Source organism: Pleurodeles waltl, chromosome 5 (genome assembly GCF_031143425.1).
Source record: "Pleurodeles waltl isolate 20211129_DDA chromosome 5, aPleWal1.hap1.20221129, whole genome shotgun sequence".
Classification (NCBI taxonomy): Eukaryota; Metazoa; Chordata; class Amphibia; order Caudata; family Salamandridae; genus Pleurodeles; species Pleurodeles waltl.
This window is the reverse complement of record NC_090444.1, coordinates 318,391,600-318,404,425: the sequence shown is the minus strand read 5'-3', so window position 1 is coordinate 318,404,425 and position 12,826 is coordinate 318,391,600.

Sequence of the window (12,826 nt, the reverse complement as noted above, 5' to 3'; positions counted from 1 at the left end):
GCTAGATACCCCAAGGTAACGTTCCCCAGACCACAGAAAAAAGGGCTTTGTCACACCTTGTCCTGTAGAATAGGCTAACGGATTTGTAGATGTTATTACCAGCTTGAGCCTTATCACATACCAACACATCTATAGCTACAAAAAGGTCATAATGGATCATTGTCTACACAATGTGAAAGGAGAATGCATGGATTGCACTTGATGAGAACATATTTCAAGGTCATATGATCACACACATGATGCAATTGGACCAACACACCACACAAAACTAGTGTATTCTGCAGTTCCGAATTCTACCCACCCACTATCTAAGCTGCATTGGCACTGGACTCATACACCCTAAATATTTGACCATTATCTAGATGAATACATGTCGACTTCACATGTCAGAACACCAACAGATCCCTGCCAATGTCACAACTCTGAAATGCCCACGAGGATGGCATGGAGAAGGTACCTGATTAAAAACAATACAAGGAGTTTAAGCAGTATAGTTGATACCTATGACCAAATTCTCATATCAAACATCAGTTTATCCCCTTACATTGCAATGAGACTGACACAAACATAGCAGATAACCAAGGTAGTAAAATGTTGTAGTCTGACTTAGCAATCAAACCTTATCTGTATACTGTAAAGCATAAGATCCCCTGGCGTTTGGAGAAAAAATCCTACTCAACATATCCTGACAACTACAGTTCCTCACATAGTCATAGTAATCACATAACATTACATACTTATACTCAAGTAGTGAATGAATGGATCTACCCACAAGGCTTCATCTTCCTCATCATCACTGTCAGCCTCACTTGGCATTTCAGGATTCTCACTGGGTGGTACTGCTAGCTCCCCCTCATCTGGAATGTATGGGATAGCCCACAATATTGTGGAGAATGCAACATGCCACAATTATCTTGCAACCTGTTTTGGGTAAGTATAGGAGGACTCCACCTGTCTTGTCCAGGCACCTAAAGCTGACCTTCAGGAGCCAAAAGCCCACTCCAAGATGTTTCCATGAGCATCCTTGAAGTGGACTTCCTGTGGAGTAGTTGGGTTCCTCTTCTGTGTCAACAACCATGGATGGTTTGGGTATGCAGAGTCCCCTATTATGGAGAGGAACACATGTGCAACTATGAGCCCCTCTCATTGCAGTTTTTGCAGCAGACATTGCACACAAACAGGACATATGTGACTTACCAACCAGCCAGGCCCCCTCTGAGTACAGTCATGACATTAGCTGGGGGATAGCGCTGTTCGGTATAATGAAGGCATCATGGACTGAGCCTGGAGAACGGGCACAGACCTGTGAAATGTAGAGGTCCGCCAAACAAACTTGGACATTGATAGAATGGAAGCTCTTTCTGTTGCAGAACACTTATTCATTGCTATGAGGTGGAACCAAGGCAACATGAGTACCATCAATGGCTCCGATCACATGTGGGATGTGTGTCAAACCATAAAACTCAGCCTTCAGATGGACACATTCCTCGTTTTGAGGAAACGCGATGTAGATGTCCAGGAATTTCAACATTGCTGAGAGTACATCCTTCAAAACAAGACTGAACAGAGGCTGGGACATCCTAGCGGAGATCGTCATTGTATTTTGGAAGGATCCTGTGGCCAGGAAGTGCAAAACTGACATAACTTGTTCAATGGGTGGTATGCTATTTGGATGATGAATGGCAAGCATCAGATCTGGCTCCAACTTACTGCATAGATCTATGATTACAGATTCAGGTAGATCTGGATGTTGTGGCTTTCATCCATGGTCTGAAGGTTTGGCAGTTGGTGATAGACAGGAAGTTGTCTGATACTCCCCCTCCCTGGAAACCTATGTATGACAAGAAAAGATTTTGGCCATCATTCAATGTGTCCTTTGCAACATACATGATACATGTCAATAATAAACTGTTACAAGGCATGTTATAAATTGAGGACACTTTGTTAGAGGGGGACTGTGCCCCAGAGCAAATTTCCATGTGTGCCTAACAATGTACAAAAATGGTGTCTGAGTAGTTGGAGCTACATGACAAAACCAAGACAGGCACTTATCATTGAAAAAACAACTTTTAGTAACTTGTGGTACATTTTTGGAGGCATGTAATGCAATTTAGGCCTCTAAAATGGTGATTCCCTGACCTACTCTGATGGACATTTGGAACCTCCAGCGACCGTCTGAAGAAGTTGTCAAGGTGGTAGGCAGTTGCAACGTGGCGGACACAGCCATAGGTTAACACAGTTGTCAGTGGTGGGTCTGGGGCGATGGCTGTGTCTGCAGGTGGTGACGGCCGCGTATGTGTCAGATGTTACCGCCATGTTCTGCAAAATACCTCACTTGACTCCAGACACGTCTGCCAGCAAGACCTCCACCACCTGAGCTGCTGTGTACTGCCTGTGGGAGCAATCATGCCACGTCTAGCAGGTGATAGGGCCCCTACCTCACCCCGAGGAGATGGAGATGCTGGTCACAGAGGTCCTAATCCTGTATGGAGAGCTTTATGGTGCACCAAAGAAGCAGGTAAGTGCCTCATGTCCACATTTATTTTCTGTACTTCACCATATATTCCCTCCTCACAGACTGGATTGTTCCAGTGTGTGCCAGAATTTGAGTCCTAATACAATGTTGTGTGCATTTTGAGTGTACCCTAATCTACCTCATGTTGAATGCACAAAATGGGTGAGGTGAGATCAAAGCCATCGCCATACATGTCTTAATACATGGATGTTGTCAATGTGAGACAACATGTATTTATATGACAGCATGAGCTTTGTATCCATGTTGTATGTGTGAGGTCAGTGTAAAGTGAGCTGTGTGTGTGTTCCCAGTTTCACTGAACATGAGTTAAGAATCATGGTGGATAAAATCATCAATAGAGCCACATTCATTTGGAGCCCAATTCTAGCACACTAGTATCACCAGCAGAAATGGAAATGTGGCAAAGGATAGGCAACAGATTGAATTGTGTAGGCCCCACCCCACGCACAAAGGATGACATCAGGAAGAGAGGAATGACTTTAGGGGGAAGTTCTGTTCCATGGTATCCAGGCACCAGCTGCATGTCCAGAAGACTGTCGGTGCTTTTCCCTTTACTACTCACATCTTGGGAGGAGAAGGTTTTGGCCATCCTGCATCCTGAGGGCTACACAGCAATACCTGGGGAGTGGAGTATGGTAAGTCACAACACAAACATATCACCAAAATGTACTGTCATACATACTCACTGATCACCTTTTGTGGCCTTCACTGTTACCTCACTCACCAGCCCAGTGTCCTCCAGTCTATAGAGCCAGGTCTGGCAAACAAAATGTGAAGTAGACTCACCTGGGGGAACAACGTCCCTGTATAGTGTGTATAGTACAGGGATTGACAGCACTACAATTCTCAGCAGGCACTGTTCTAAAAGTAAAAAAAAAGATCAGTGAATCCTACTCAAAATTACTTTGTATGCCAACTCCCCACTGGAGTGTCACTACCTGGGAGGATGACATCTGTATAGTGTGTGTAGTACAGGCACTAACAGGACTGCTACTGTCACTCTACAACCAACACAGTATCCTTTGCTCCAATGACTGTGTCCCTGAACTCCCCATTGAAGGGAAGACACCTGAAAGGATGACAACTATACAGTGTGTGTATAATCTAGGCAATGACAGGACTGAGAAGGCCAGGAGACACTTCTACTACCTCAAATGACCCCTCCCTACTGAAGGGTACTCACCTGGAAGGATGACATCTGTACAGTGTGTATAGAACAGGCATTCACTGGACTGCTAAGCCCAAGGGGCACTGATACTGTCACTACAAACACCAGAGCAGTGTCCTTTCCTTGAAGACAACAGTATATCAAATCTTTAATGGTGTGTGCTCACTGGGGTAGTTGGCATCTGTCAGTTATTGTAAAGCACTAGGAGTGACAAGACTGGAACTCACAGCAGACAATGCTCCCCTAATTACAAACAAAAAAACAGTTTCCACCCCCAAAATACACCTGTGTACCAAATTATCATTTAAGTGTACTTACCTGGAAGGAAACCATCAGTATACTGTGTGTAATACAGAGATTTACATGGCTGCAACTCTCAGAAGGCTCCCTTACTGTCACCCCATAAACCAGTCCAGTGTATACTTGCAAATATAGGCCCTCATTTGAACCTCTGCGGTCTTTAGGCAAGACCGCCGAGGTCCCGCTGTGCTGAAGACCGCACAGCATATTATGACTGCTGGCAACACTCTGTCCTTTTTCGGGTGGAGAGCTGCCAGCAGCCATATTGGCAGTCGGTGGGGAACTGGAGGCTCCTCCACCTCCACCGCCATGTCATCAGAACACCGCCCACCGACTCACGTCCCATGATTCGGTGTGGCGGTGTTCTGGTGATGGGGAGCTGGCGGTGGAGCAGCCCCCATGGATCCCGTTCCCTCCCAGAGGATCACCAGACCAGGTAAGGTGATCGTCCGTTAGGGGAGGGGGGTGGAGGGGGTGTTGTGTGTTGTGTGCGTGCATGGGGGTGTGCGTGTGAGTGTGTAGAGGGGCTGTGTGAGTGCGCGTATGCATGCGGGGTGTGTTGTGTGTTTTGAAAATGTGTGCATGTCTGTCTGTTTGTATGTCTGTGAGTATGTGTGCGTGTATGTCTGTGTGTATGTGTGCGTGTATGTCTGTGTGTGTGTCTGTTGGAATGTCTGTTTGTATGTGTGCTGATATGTGTAGTTATAGTCTATGTGTGCGTGTGGGTGTGTGTGTGTCGATGTCAGGGGGGCAGGGAGGGGGGTCCTGCCACCGCTGGGGGTGGCAGGTGGGTTGGGGTGTGGGGGGAGGACTCGGGGTGGGGGAGACCCCTATCAGTGCCAGGGAAAGAATTCCCTGGCACTGATAGTGCCTACTGCCATGGATTTCATGGTGGTTCAGAATCCCACAAAATCCATGGCGGTATGCGGAGTTGTGATACTGCTGGCGGTGTAGTGACAGCCGCTGGTCTGGAGACCGAAGTCTCCAGCCCAGTGGTTGTTACCACCCTGGCAGTCGGAGTGAAGAAGTGGCGGTTTAGCATGGTGGTCCCCGCCATGCTTGTAATGCCATTTATTTTTCCACTGGCCTATTGGCTGTATTACTGCCATTTCTCCACCGACCAGCAGGGTTGTAATGAGGGCCATAGTCTTATTTTGGAAAGCACACATGAAGTAGACCCACTTGGGGGGGATGACATATAACAAGTGCATGAAGTACAGGGAGTGACATGACTGCTAATGCCAGGAGGTTCTGTCTCCCCAAATCCAAACACTAGACCAGTGTGCATCTATCCAAAAATCCTTGTTCGTTAACTTGCACTGGAAGTGTACTCACCAGAAAGGATGACCTATGTAAAGTGAATGTATTACTTGGAGTAACATGACTGTAGGTCCCATGAGGGCCAGTCCCTGTAACTCCAATAACGAGGCCAGTGTCCATATGACATTGTGCATCTACCCACCTGGGAGGGACCCAAATACAGATCATGGTACGCTCTGTGATGTGGCTAACCACCTAGATTCTTCTTGAGCATCTAGGCCAAGATAAAAATATTGTGAACAGGAACGACAACTCAAATTGTGTGCAACAAAATACTAAAAAGGCCGCAAGATGCATCGCCTGAATGGTATTGGCAGCAGACATATTCACAATGCACTAACCACATGATGGAAACAATCACATACACAACAAACTCCTGCGTCTGCCAGTCAACTAGGTCAAAAAATGATCAAAGCCACAGTCTGCCCAGCCACTGTTTTTCCTGCACTCTTGGGAAGATGTAAGTCTATGGCCACCCTCACAAGTGCTAATGAACTGACAATTTCTGTAGCTGGTTGACTGAAAAGAATTTGGGGCCAGATGTATCAAGAATCCATTTTGCGATTCACAAATAGCGATTTTTAAGAAATTGCTATTTCAGAGTCGCATAATGGTATGTATCATATTTGCGATTCGGTAATAGCGATTTCTTAAAAATCGCAAATGCTATTACCGAATCGCAAATAGCAATTCTGACCCCATTCGCACCTGTGGGCCTGTAGGCCCATATTTGCGAACTTTTTGCATTTCCCAAATCGCGAATTCCTAACTGGAATTCACAATTTCGGAAATGCAAACCCCAGGGTGCTGGGGGCCTAAGGCCCCCTCTGCTGCACCCCCAAAAATTATTTTAGGACATGGAAGGTGCACACATGCCAAAGGGGCATGTGTGCATTACATGTCAATTTTAAAAATGCATTTTTAATGCATTTTTCAAATTTGCACATGGTTACCACCAAATTGTATTTGGTGGTAATTGCGATTCCTTAATGCCCACTTCGCATTAAGGAAAAGCTTGATACATGTGCTTAAGAAATCGTAAATAAGGATTCCTAATTTGCGATTTCCTATTTAGAGAATCGAAATTTGCGATTTTCTAAACGGGGTCGCAATTTTAAGGAATCGCTATTTTAGCGATTCCTTAAAATTGCATGGCAAATGCATTTCATACATACTGAAAGGCATTTTTGCCTCTGCAAACGGCCGTTCGCACCGTTTGCGAATGCAAATAGCTTTAATACATCTGGCCCTTGGTATGTTATTCACATTCCAGGTTAATACAATTGATGGCATGTGTAAACCTGCAAATCTAATGTGTACATGGCCTTTGCTAAATGTCACTGTAAACTGTTGGAGGTAGATCTCACGATGCAACCTGTAAAATTGTATCTCTCACATCAACAGGTCTAGCTACCACTGGGAAAACCAAGCCCACTCAAGAGACTACCACTACTCCCATGGATGAAACCCTCAGTGAGAATAACGCTCCTGGATGTCTGGATGTTGAGGATGGTTCTTGCCCATCATGGTAACCTGGTCAAAGGACACCAGTGAGCCTCACTGTGACCACATCTAGTCCTCCCAGTCTGGTTGCATCAACTTCTCTGGCAGTCACTTGCCCCCCAACTTGTGTCCCATGGAATGTGACAACCATCTGGCGCCCCCCAGTCCAAGATCCTGTGTCACAGCAACACACCTCCAACAATCACGACCTGGAAAAAGTGGTAGGGGGCAAGCTGTGCCAAAGGTGTAGGCTAGTGGGGGTAGAGTGTGTGGGAGGGATATTGTGGGCCAGTGGCATGAGGCTAGTGGGGATAGTCCTGGCCAGGACTCCATCAGCCAAGTCTTGGGAGCCTATCAAGAATCCTGGGGTGTGAGGGGCTAGGTACTTGCCAACATCTGGGAGATCAAGCAGCTGCAGATGGTCTTCCATAGTGAGCTTCTGGCGTACCATCCTGGCCTCCTTATTCAGGGTGTTCAGGGAGATCAGCAGTACCCTGATCAGGGGCATTGAGAAACACCACAACCCTTCCTTTGGCCAAGCAACACTAGTCCTGTCAACATCTGGGGCAGCCACTGGAAGGGAGGCCCTGTCAGAGGGAGGATCCAACTCAGACACCCCTGCCTCTGTAGCAGCAGAACGCCCCGTGAGTGGGGATATCCAGCCAAGCATCCAGGAGATACAGATGGCAAGACACCAACCACTGCCAGCAAGTGACCTCTTCTTGAAGAAAATCCTTTGTGTGCCACATACATACTCTGTTGACTGTTCTTTGACCACCTTACATTTCCTATGGTAGTAGAACACTGGACTTTGGGCTTCAAATGTTGTGACATCTACTAATATGATTGCATCCACCATGACTGATTCCTCCACTGTAGTTTTCTGCTGCATCACTCAATTATTTCCAGCACCTATGTCAATCAACTCACCTATCACTAAAACATTGACTGCTACCTTCCTTGCTACATTTTTAAATGTTGAAATGTAAGCCAGTGTGATGCACATGAGGAAGACACGGGATGGGAATGAAAGGAGGAATATGTCTCAGGTAGTGTCATGCTGCAGATTACTTGCAACACAATGATACAAGTGTCTGGTCACACCAAACATTGTATTGCACTGTACAGCACATATACTGTTGAAATATTTGCAATGTTGTTGCCAAGAATGGCTGAACAATATTAAGTCAGGCTAGATACCCCAAGGTAACGTTCCCCAGACCACAGAAAAAAGGGCTTTGTCACACCTTGTCCTGTAGAATAGGCTAACGGATTTGTAGATGTTGTTACCAGCTTGAGCCTTATCACATACCAACACATCTATAGCTACAAAAAGGTCATAATGGATCATTGTCTACACAATGTGAAAGGAGAATGCATGGATTGCACTTGATGAGAACATATTTCAAGGTCATATGATCACACACATGATGCAATTGGACCAACACACCACACAAAACTAGTGTATTCTGCAGTTCCGAATTCTACCCACCCACTATCTAAGCTGCATTGGCACTGGACTCATACACCCTAAATCTTTGACCATTATCTAGATGAATATATGTCCACTTCACATGTCAGAACACCAACAGATCCCTGCCAATGTCACAACTCTGAAATGCCCACGAGGATGGCATGGAGAAGGTACCTGATTAAAAACAATACAAGGAGTTTAAGCAGTATAGTTGATACCTATGACCAAATCCTCATATCAAACATCAGTTTATCCCCCTACATTGCAATGAGACTGACACAAACATAGCAGATAACCAAGGTAGTAAAATGTTGTAGTCTGACTTAGCAATCAAACCTTATCTGTATGCTGTAAAGCATAAGATCCCCTGGCGTTTGGAGAAAAAATCCTACTCAACATATCCTGACAACTACAGTTCCTCACATAGTCATAGTAATCACATAACATTACATACTTATACTCAGGTAGTGAGTGAATAGATCTACCCACAAGGCTTCATCTTCCTCATCATCACTGTCATCCTCACTTGGCATTTCAGGATTCTAACCGGGTGGTACTGCTAGCTCCCCCTCATCTGGAATGTATGGGATATCCCACTATATTGTGGAGAATGCAACATGCCACAATTATCTTGCAACCTGTTTTGGGTAAGTATAGGAGGGCTCCACCTGTCTTGTCCAGGCACCTAAAGCTGACCTTCAGGAGCCAAAAGCCCACTCCAAGATGTTTCCATGAGCATCCTTGAAGTGGACTTCCTGTGGAGTAGTTGGGTTCCTCTTCTGTGTCAACAACCATGGATGGTTTGGGTATGCAGAGTCCCCTATTATGGAGAGGAACACATGTGCAACTATGAGCCCCTCTCATTGCAGTTTTTGCAGCAGACATTGCACACAAACAAACAGGACATATGTGACTTACCAACCAGCCAGGCCCCCTCTGAGTACAGTCATGACATTAGCTGGGGGATAGCGCTGTTCGGTATAATGAAGGCATCATGGACTGAGCCTGGAGAACGGGCACAGACCTGTGAAATGTAGAGGTCTGCCAAACAAACTTGGACATTGATAGAATGGAAGCTCTTTCTGTTGCAGAACACTTATTCATTGCCATGCGGTGGGACCAAGGCAACATGAGTACCATCAATGGCTCCGATCACATGTGGGATGTGTGTCAAACCATAAAACTCAGCCTTCAGATAGACACATTCCTCGTTTTGGGGAAACCCGATGTAGATGTCCAGGAATTTCAACATTGCTGAGAGTACATCCTTCAAAACAAGACTGAACAGAGGCTGGGACATCCTAGCGGAGATCGTCATTGTATTTTGGAAGGATCCTGTGGCCAGGAAGTGCAAAACTGACATAACTTGTTCAATGGGTGGTATGCTATTTGGATGATGAATGGCAAGCATCAGATCTGGCTCCAACTTACTGCATAGATCTATGATTACAGATTCAGGTAGATCTGGATGTTGTGGCTTTCATCCATGGTCTGAAGGTTTGGCAGTTGGTGATAGACAGGAAGTTGTCTGATACTCCCCCTCCCTGGAAACCTATGTATGACAAGAAAAGATTTTGGCCATCATTCAATGTGTCCTTTGCAACATACATGATACATGTCAATAATAAACTGTTACAAGGCATGTTATAAACTGAGGACACTTTGTTAGAGGGGGACTGTGCCCCAGAGCAAATTTCCATGTGTGCCTAACAATGTACAAAAATGGTGTCTGAGTAGTTGGAGCTACATGACAAAACCAAGACAGGCACTTATCATTGAAAAAACAACTTTTAGTAACTTGTGGTAAATTTTTGGAGGCATGTAATGCAATTTAGGCCTCTAAAATGGTGATTCCCAGACCTACTCTAATGGACATTTGGAACCTCCAGCGACCGTCTGCAGAAGTTGTCATGGTGGTAGGCAGTTGCAACGTGGCAGACACAGCCATAGGTTAACACAGTTGTCAGTGGTGGGTCTGGGGCGATGGCTGTGTCTGCAGGTGGTGACGGCCGCGTATGTGTCAGATGTTACCGCCATGTTCTGCAAAATACCTCACTTGACTCCTGACACGTCTGCCAACAAGACCTCTACCACCTGAGCTGCTGTGCACTGCCTGTGGGAGCAATTATGCCACGTCTAGCAGGTGATAGGGCCCCTACCTCACCCCGAGGAGATGGGGATGCTGGTCACAGAGGTCCTACTCCTGTATGGAGAGCTTTATGGTGCACCAAAGAAGCAGGTAAGTGCCTCATGTCCACATTTATTTTCTGTACTTCACCATATATTCCCTCCTCACAGACTGGATTGTTCCAGTGTGTGCCAGAATTTGAGTCCTAATACAATGTTGTGTGCATTTTGAGTGTACCCTAATCTACCTTATGTTGAATGCACAAAATGGGTGAGGTGAGATCAAAGCCATCGCCATACATGTCTTAATACATGGATGTTGTCAATGTGAGAAAACATGTATTTATATGACAGTATGAGCTTTGTATCCATGTTGTATGTGTGAGGTCAGTGTAAAGTGAGCTGTGTGTGTGTTGCCACTGAGATTTTAAACCACATCTGGCCTTGCTAAAATGTTGTCTTGAAGGCATATTCTGACTGTTTCTGCCCTTCAGCTTGCCACATACACAACACATGTCAAATTGCTGTTGGCTACATGATGTGCTATCATGCATGGAAGTCATGGGAATTGAGTTTCTTGTAGTTTCTGTCTGCTGAGCCTGTATATACCTGGGACTGTTAAAGTCTAGTCTGGTGTTCAGTCACTTTTGCGATGCAGCTATGGCACTGTGCCCAAACCTTGTATCCCAAATGATCCTGTCATGTGGCCAAATCTAGCCATTGTGCAAATTTGCAGTTTATTGGGGCCCTTTCCCTGATGGCTATGACAATTGTAGGGGAATGTTGATGATCTGTGGCCAATCTGCACTTGGCATCAATGTCAATGTGTGTGTCCCTTACTCACACAGCCCTGTTGTCACCTTCACGCAAATTACTCCTATGCAGGCTTATTTCATAAATGATAGTCCCAGAGTGCAGACAGTGTGTTGATTCCTGGGAAGCCATGAAATGTGATTCAATAGCTTAGGGCCTAATGTACAAAAATGCAATCTTACATTTCTTAAATAGTGACTTCATAGAAATCGCTATTTAGAAAATGCAAAACCAGGGATGGCAAAGGACAAAAGGCCGCCCTTAGGGCACCCCAAAAATAGGGGTGCACCTGTGGAGAACACATATGCCTAAGGGGCAGGTGTGTGCTCTATTGTAATAAAAAAGCACCTTGGGATTTTGTTTCTTAAATTGCACCTGGTTAGCACCAGCTTCAAGTTGGTGGTAATTGCATCTCATAAATGCCCAAGTCACATTTAGGAAATGCTTTGTATATAAGAATAGGAATCACAAGTAGGTAATCTCTATTTGCAATTTTCTATTCTAGGAATCGCAAATTAGAGAGTAGAAATCACAATTTGTGATTTCTTAATGGCCTTTTTACATAGGAAAAGACCGTTTTGCATTTCTTAACAGCCCGAAATACAGAATTCGACTGTTAAGACATGCAAAAGAGCTTTGTTCATCTGGGCCTTTGCCACATGTCAGTAAATAGACAATGCATGCCTTTGTTTGTTAGATGCCATCTCTGTAGTATGGACACATATGTCCAAAAGCATGTTCTGTGGTACAAATATATGACACATAACCCCACCCTTTGAGGGGGCATGAGTGTGTATTTGTAAGTCCACATGTCCACACATGGACAGGGTAGACACTTCCTATATCCAACATGCCAGTCCCCTCATTGATACCCATGCATAATGTTCGGGTTTGTACTAGTAGCCTATAGGAACTGTATGCAGAGAATCAATTTCACAGAGTGTGAGTGTTTAATGTATTCATGTCGAAGGAGTCTACCTTTCATAACCACTGAGGTGTGCTGTGTCCTATAATTCCTCAGATGTCAGTCAGATTGCTATAGCATGTCCCACTAGATGTAAGTGGAACTACCTAGTCAGTGGATGTCCTGAGCAGGGTGGTGGGTTGGTCAGCAGATTGGGAAGTGTTTGTAGTCATGTCCCTGTACTCAATGGCTAGTGTGTGCCACACTTGGGCAGTTTGGGCAAAAGAAGAATGTTCTTAGCTTCGTGTATTGACATGTATGTGACTCAGCCATTTAGGATGGGACTTGCAGGCATAATTCATTCTCTTGTCGTTTGCATCCATGTAGGTCAATGCCCATCAGAAGAAAGGGATTTCGAGAGCAATTGCCACGAAGGTGCGGACCCTGGGAGTACACAGCTGATGGATCGCCCACTGTCGCAAGAGGTGAGAGGACCTGAGAAGCTGGGCCCGGATGTAGGAAAGTACCATCTTGCCTGGCATGTTACCCCCATTTTTACATATTTGTAAGTTTGTTTTTACCTGTCTCACTGGGATCCTGCTAGCCAGGACCCCAGTGCTCATAGTTTGTGGCCTGAATGTGTGTATCTGTGTAGTGACTAACTGTTTTACTGAGGCTCTG